The following is an 8,132-nucleotide window of genomic DNA, read 5'->3' on the forward strand; positions in this document are numbered from 1 at the left end:
AAGATGAAATATAGGAAGTAAAGCCATGCTGTTATGTTGAGCTGTGGGGAACTCAGGTCAATAATTTCTGACATTGCCAGTTAAGCAGAAGACCCAATGCTATTTTGGGCTACTGGACTCTTTTAGAATATTTTGCTGAGTTTACACACTTATAATATTCAAATAACCCAACTTAGAAAAAATAACGTATACAGATGAATGTCCATTTTGTGTCTGTGTATTCGAAGTGGTTAGGATAGATGTATAGTTACATTCTCTTAAGGAATAGAATGATTTGTTCTAATGGTGTTTGTAAATAGGATCTCAAGTCCGCATCTTGTACAGCAATTAATCACTAAGAAGAATATATGCAGTGTGTTGGTTGTTGAAGCTGTACTACTGATTTGGTTTGAAACTGTCTCATTGCTGTCTGTTTATCAATAAAATTTTGAAAATCAAAGAAGAAGTAGAAGAATGAGGAGGAGGAGGAGGAGGAAGGGAAAGAATGAAGGAAAGAAAGAAAGAAAGAAAGAAAGAAAGAAAGAAAGAAAGAAAGAGAAAAAAAGAAAGCAAGGAAGGAAGGGTGAATTATTGGGGAGGGAGCAGTTCACTCATTCTCATGTGTGCTAGGGGATTTTGTTATTGGGTTACAGTGCTCTCTTTTTGGAGAAAGTTGAAATTGGCAGGAGACTCTATCGTGCGTGGCTTGAGTTAGGTAAACTATTTTAGTCTTTCATGATTTTTTCTTTCAAACTGTGTAGCATGGTGGTCCTATTCTTCTCATGGTCATACAATCCACCAGCAGCCCTTTGAGTTAGATTGCTGCTTTATTAAATTATCTGTCTATCCTCTGTTGGATGTACAAGTCTCTTATTTCAAATTGATTTTGGCATCAGGAAGTATGTACCTCCTCTTCTTCTAATTGCCTGTGATTTTAGTTGATTTTCTCTGAGGAGCTCCAACATGGTTCCATCTCTATTCATCTATATTTAATCGTACCTTGTTTAATTATAATTTTTGTAAACTTACCAATATTCTATGCACATTTATTTTACATTATACACATGACAACTCATTATTAAAGTCATTAATATGTCTAAAAAAAGAATGATAAGATGACAATGGAGAATTAACTTAAGGGTAACTATGTAAAAACCACTGATGACTATTTAAAGAAAATTTTACATTATTCAATGAATAATTAAAAGCCAGAAAGTATCCCTTTGTTCCTTGTTTGATCTCAGTTATTTATCTCTGAAGGCAAGTCACTGTAATGTAGCCACTATTGTATTAGGATTACTAAGGGTTTACTGTCCATGACTGCCCATTTTTTAAATTTTAAATACATTTAAAGAACAAATCCTTAGTATATACCGTTTAGCCCTTGGATCTTTGTAACATGAACAATCCTAAATCATGGATTAGGGAAAAAGGTCCAAATGTAGTATTCTAAGAGCTGCTAATTATCGCTTTGAACATGGATGAAATATTCTATAAGACTCACCGAGAGAGAGAGAGAGAGAGAGAGAGAGAGAGAGAGAGAGAGAGAGAGAGATTCATCTGAAACAGAAAATACATGCAGAGGTAGTGATTCTGATTAGTGGATACTCAAAACAAAGTAGTAAGGAAAAATGGAATATAAGAATTTATGAGAATACTTTTGTGAGTTTTAGAGTTTTTATTAAGACATAGTTAATGTGTAGAAAATTTATAAAAAGCAACAATTTTAAGTATAAAGTTAAATACAACTGTGCATGTGGACATATAGCAGAGTAGTCACTCTTCAGGTCACAACGTAGAGCACAGTCAGCACCCTAGAAAGCTCCCTATGCCCTAATTCTAAATTCCATCCACCAATTCCCATGAAATAACCTTATTCTGACCTTTCATTATCATAAGTAAAAATTATCATTTCTAAAAAATCATTGACTCTACCTATCACTTTCCCTATAGGAACTGACTGACTACCACAAAAGAAAGAAAAATTTTATCCCAGTATGATCCAAATGAACAGCACTTTGAGAAAAGAAAAAAGTGCATTCAGAGACAAGGCAGGGGGAAAGGGGAGGTGTTAAGACTGAAATGGAAGCACCTGTGTTGATCCTAGCAAGAAATAACCAGGGCCACAGAGGTGTTTTTTTGCTTTTTGTTTTTTTTTTAAAGGGGCTTTGGTGCACAATTGTCTAAATGCAAAAATCCTTCCAGTAGGTGAGGCTGTTGGATATTTTCTTATTTTGGCTCCCTGATATTTAAGGAGACTGAGGCACAAGCATCTGGCTCCCTTTACTTAAATGCTTCAGTTGCCTTTGATTAAATCAATGCACCAATCCAGTAATAGGCCTGAAAATACCCAGAAGACATGACATTTCAAATCCCTCAAAATCTAGGGATGGTTGGGGGCAGAGGGTTTTGAAAGGAACACATTCAAATAGAGCTCTTAAATTAATATTGTAAAGCCTAGTTTTTTCTCCAAATTTCTTATGCTGAGAGCAAAACTACCATCCTCACCCCCAACCCTAGAACCAAGAAAGGAGGGGTAGCTTACTGAATTTACATCTGCATATTTCCTAGCTTTTGTTTCATAGGTCCTCTTACCTGCTTCAGTGTCTTCAAAAGAGGATGACTAGCTGCCCTCCTAACTTTTCCAAATTACAAAAGGATTTTCCTTTTAAAAAATAACTACATGAAATAAATACAGTAGGTACTCTTTTGAATCATTTTCTGGGTGTCAGTAGTTTGCAAAAATAGTTTTGAAAGTTTTCTTCATTGTACTGTTGATGAACCACTGAATTGTTTTTAATTTGATACCTTATAAATGATGATTGTGCATTAATTTCTGTTGGTTACATACTTAGGAGTGAAATTTCTAGGTCATAGTGTATTCATACTTTCAGCTTTAAAAGACACTGACAACGTTTAAAATGTTGTTCCAGTTAATTTTCAATTGGAAAAGTGTGATGCCACAATTACTCAATTTCAGCAACATTTGGTGTTGTTTAATTTTAACCATTGTTGTGGTTGCACATTGGGCACATTGTGAATTTAATGTTTATTTCTTAATGAATAAGTGTTTAAAATTTCATGTATATATTGGTTACTTGGATATCTCATTTAGTAACATGTCAGGTTATTTGGTCATTTTTAATTGTGCTGTTTTCCTTTCTCATTAATTTGTAAGGGTTTGCCATATGTTCTAAATAACATCACATACATGTAATTATCTTCTTTGTGGCCTGCTTTTTCCTTCTATCTTTTGTTGAACAGAACTAAACCACCACTGTCATCATCTCCATAGTATACAACCTTCCTTCCCACTTTATAGGAATAATAAAAGCTACCAGATAGGAATTCTCTCATTTTCTTGTCACTAATCCTACATTTCCTACCTCTATCCCTATTTTTCCTTCCTTGAAACTTATTTTGCTAGAGAAGTTGTCCTTCCTTCTAGCTAAATTCCAGCTCTTCCTCTATGCACCTTATTTACTTTACCATTTGAGGATCCAGACATAATTTTCTCCCTATTTGTCCCATATCTTTAAATTTTACCTTGAATTAGCTCCCTCTTATCAGGATTTAAGTTTTTTTTCTCTCACTTTGAAGAAAATAAAAGTAAACAAAATACTTGCTTTGACTTTTTATCCCTTTAATATATCTATACTACCCCATTCACAGCCAACTTTATAAAAATAATTACTCTTTTCTTTTATCTATTTTTTCTAGTCTTTGCTTCTACTCACACCTTAACTCTGTCCTGTATGATTTCCACCACATCTTTCTACAAAGATCATTACTGAGTTCAATGTCAATGAATCCACACACTAATGTGCCTATAACCACTTTGTATCATAAATTCTATGACTGCTCCAGCAAAACACTAGTCAGTTTTCCATACAACATTTCCCAGCAAAGTATAAATAGATAAAAAACATCACAGTGGTATATGGAACTTTACAAATGGGCCCTGATCCCAGGAATGTACCAGACTTTTTGATATCAGCTTAAGATAAACCAGGTACAGTCTACCTTATATAAAGTCACTTTTGTCATAACCAATGTATGTCCCTTTTTCTGACCAAATTGTAGGAATCAACTTTCTCCTGCTGTCATCTAGGACCACACTGCTGTCAGAAAGTCCCCATAACAAACCACACTATATACAATCCTAGATCTTTCTACCACTTTTTTCAGTCTCATGGCACATGATCTTCAGACACTGGGACCAAGTTGTTTAGAATATTAAAGATAAAAGAAATGGGGAGGCTGTCAGGCTGACAAGAAATTAATGACATGATTTGCTTTACTCCAGGACACCAAGAGCAAAGTCAAACAATGTTATGCAATTGTAGTGGCCTTATGAAAGGAATTTAAATCCAGACAACAGTGCCAACTTTTCCTACTCATAGAGGAAGGTGACAAATTTCCACATTCCACCACTGTTAGTTTCTTGGGATAGATTTTCCCCACTACTTTTATTAGAGATGGAGCTAAGGTGGCCCCAGAATAATGACTATAGGGGTGACCAGAGATTTCACATAGAATTTGCTAGTCTTCCAAAAATAGATGACCATTGCTCCATATTTAGAATTAATTTCTTCTGTCCCTGATAACATTCTAGTGATGAAAATTAGATTAGGAAACCCTTGTTGGGAAGAATTTTAAGTTAAAATTTTGGTAGCAAAGGTAGTATTTAAGGATAAAAAGTGGGACCTTGCTAGTCTTCAGCCCCTAGAAGGATAATAGATACATACATGTGTGTGAGTGAATGGATTCTCCTTTCCTTATTTTTGGTTTAAACTTACTAGGAATTGAATTATTAAATTTTTGTGAATGGTTTGAAATTCTGATGTAACTTTATCATTCCCAATAATATTTGGGGATATTAATACCCCATTTTCAGTAATGAGTACATCATCCAACAGAGTATCAACAAAGAAACATTAAAGTTCAACCCTAGACCAAATGCACCTAACAAACATCTACAGAACACTCCACCCAACGTCTGTGCAATATACTTTTCTCATCAGCACATGGAACATTCTGCAATATAGGTCATATAATAGGCCACAAAACATGTGCCAACCATTTTTTAAAAATTAAAGTCATGTTGACTATGTTTTCTGAGCATAAATGCAGGGAAATTAGAATAAATAACAAGAAAGACTTTGGTAACTATACCAATGTAGACTTGTTCACAGAACTCAGGAAAAATGTTTACCAGATCATTATGAGATATTTTAAAGGATACAAATAAATATCCAGATGAAGAGTTACACAGGGTGAGGTACTTTCCTGAAAGTTCCTGAGGAACTTTGTTCCCTGTGGAGTTGGGTGCACCACACTCTTGTAACATGGATAAGTTCTTATTAAATTTTTTGTACACATATACTCAGCCATCTAGAATCTCCCCATGCCCTAGGTTCTCTTGGCTGTCTATAGAACTTTTATTGTATAAGTGTGATTATATAAGAATAAGTCTGTAGAAATGTAAGTGGACAACAAAAAATGTGATCAGGGCCGGCCAGACAGCACAGCAGATTAAAACACCTGCTTAGGCAGACACAGGGACCGGGATTCGATCCCCAGTGTGCTGTGCTGGCCCTGCCCCCAAAGCGCGCTGGGATGGTGATTAAGACTGGGTGTGGTGATACGTGCCTGTAATTCCAGCACTTGGGAGGCTGAAAACAGGAGGATCACTATGAGTCCAATCAGTGTAGTGAGACCCTGTAGACCTGTACTAAATACATTTTAAAAAGTGATCAAATGGTAATACACTGGAGAAAAATAGAAAAACCCATCTGGTATTCTCGGTCTTTCTGTATAGCATTTCTTCTTCTGCAGTTAAGGGAGAGCACCTTCTGAAATGAGATTTTGTGATGCACTATCACAGAATTTCTTTATGATTAATTGCAAGAGAGAATTGTGGGAAAAGAATATTTCATAACCAACCTTAGGGAAGAGAAATTCTAATTTATGTGGTCTGCCTTATATAAGGCGGGGGGTGCGATAAGTGAAAGAAAGCAAGAGAGAGTCAGAGAGAAACACCTTGCTTTCTGAGGCTTGCTTCTGAGGCCATAAGTGTTGCTATCACATGGATATAGGTTGAGTGTGTTCTTTATAGAGAGCTTCCAGTAAGTAGATGTTTGGTGAAATCATGAGAATTGAGCTGTAGCAGGGAGCCCAGATATGTATACCTATTAGCAATCCTCAGTAAGCAGAGAAACCTGTGTGCAGCATGCAAAATCAACCTGCAAGTATAAACATGTGACCTGGTACAAGCATACCATAGGACCAAATGTGTCCAAGGCTTTGCACTCCTGTTCCCTGCTACAATGAGTACAAGAGCCAGACTTGGAGCTTTAGGACTTGATGTCTGTCTGTTGGGTTTTGGTCCAACATTAGGCTGTTTACTTATTTCTGTTTATTTATTCTTATCTCCCTGTTTGGGGATGAGAGTATGAATGTCTCACCATTATATATTAGAAGTGGATATCTTGTTTTGATCTGATAGGTTCATAGCTTGAAGTAGTTTTCCTTGAATCTCTGATAAGACTGGACTTTGGGCTTTTAAATTAATTCTGGAGTGATTTTGAGCTACTAGGAGTGGAATAATTGTATTTGCTTTATATACTATTATCAGATATGCCAAATAATATCTGAAATTAATCTGTAAAAAATACTTCATTATGAGTCTTTTGCCTGAGGAAAGCTGGTGATTAAAAAGGAAATTTTGAACCATAAACCCAAGAATACCAATATAAAGAAGCTACCAGACAAGGCAAGCAATGGAACAGGGAAAACACAGGGAGCCAAGAACAAGGAAATAATATGTCAATGATAAGCCCATACATACCAGTTATAATGATCACTATAAATGTTCTCAGTTCACCAATCAAAAGAAACAGATTGCATCAAATAGAACTTGTAGTCCAAATTTTTTGAGGAATCTCCACACTGATTTCTATAGTAGTTGCACCAGCCTGCATTCCCACCAATAGTGGAGAAGTATTCAGTTTTTTCCAAATCCCCATCAGTATTTGTTATTGATTTCTTGAAAACAACATCATACCACAGTGATATATGTGCACCCATGTTTGTAACAGCTAAATCTTGGAAACAAACTAAATGCCCATCACTGATGAATGGATAAAAATGATGTGCTTTTCTTGTACAATGGAGTACTACTTAGCCATAAAGAAGGATAGATATAAGACAATTATAACTAAATGGGTGGACTTTCTGAGCTTACTCTTAAGGGAAAAAAATTGAATAAATATGTATAACAATCTCTTTTTCTCTCTGCTATGAAAAACTGAAAGTGTAAATAAGAAACAAAATATATGATAGATACTGTAAAATAGGAAGAAATTGCTCAAAAGAAAAGGGGAACTGGAGGAAGGGGAAAGAAAAAATAAGAAAAGAAGAATAAAACAGAGAAAAAGCTTGGTAAATAGGAAGGAGAAGAAGAGTTGAAAGGGGGGAGGGAAAAAGAGGAATTGAGATACAGCATAAACAGGTACAAACTTCCTATGATGTATGTGATCATTATGTATATGTATGATTCTGGATACAAAGGCAAGTCAGAGGTATCATATTCCCTGACTTTAAATCATACTACAAAGCTACTATGATAAAAATAACATGAAAGTGGAAAAAAAACTGAGGATCAATGGAAAAGATTAGAAGATGCAGAAACAACTACAAATACACTCAACTACCTTATCTTCAACAAGGGAGCCAAACATCTTCACTAAAGAAAGATAACCTCTAATAAATGGTTCTGGGAAAACTGGCTTTCTACATGCCAAAGACAAAAATTAGATCCATGTCTCTCACCAGACGCTAAACTAAAATCAAAATGAAACAAAAATATAAATATTAAAACATAAACACTCAATATGCTGGAAGGTAAAATAGTCAGACATAGATGTATGCAAGGACTTTATGAACAAAACCTAGACTACAGGGAAACATTACAAGAATCAACACTTGGAGCTCACCCTATTAAAAAGCTTTTCCACAACAGAAGAAATCCTCAACAGAGTGAAGGGACAACCCACAGTGTGGGAAAATTTTTGCCAGCAGTTGTTCAAAGGATTAATATCTAGAATATCTAAAGAATTGAAAAAATCAGACCCACTCAAAATTTAAGGACC

Source organism: Octodon degus, unplaced genomic scaffold, assembly GCF_000260255.1.
Source record: "Octodon degus isolate 3935 unplaced genomic scaffold, OctDeg1.0 scaffold00416, whole genome shotgun sequence".
NCBI classification, from domain to species: domain Eukaryota; kingdom Metazoa; phylum Chordata; class Mammalia; order Rodentia; family Octodontidae; genus Octodon; species Octodon degus.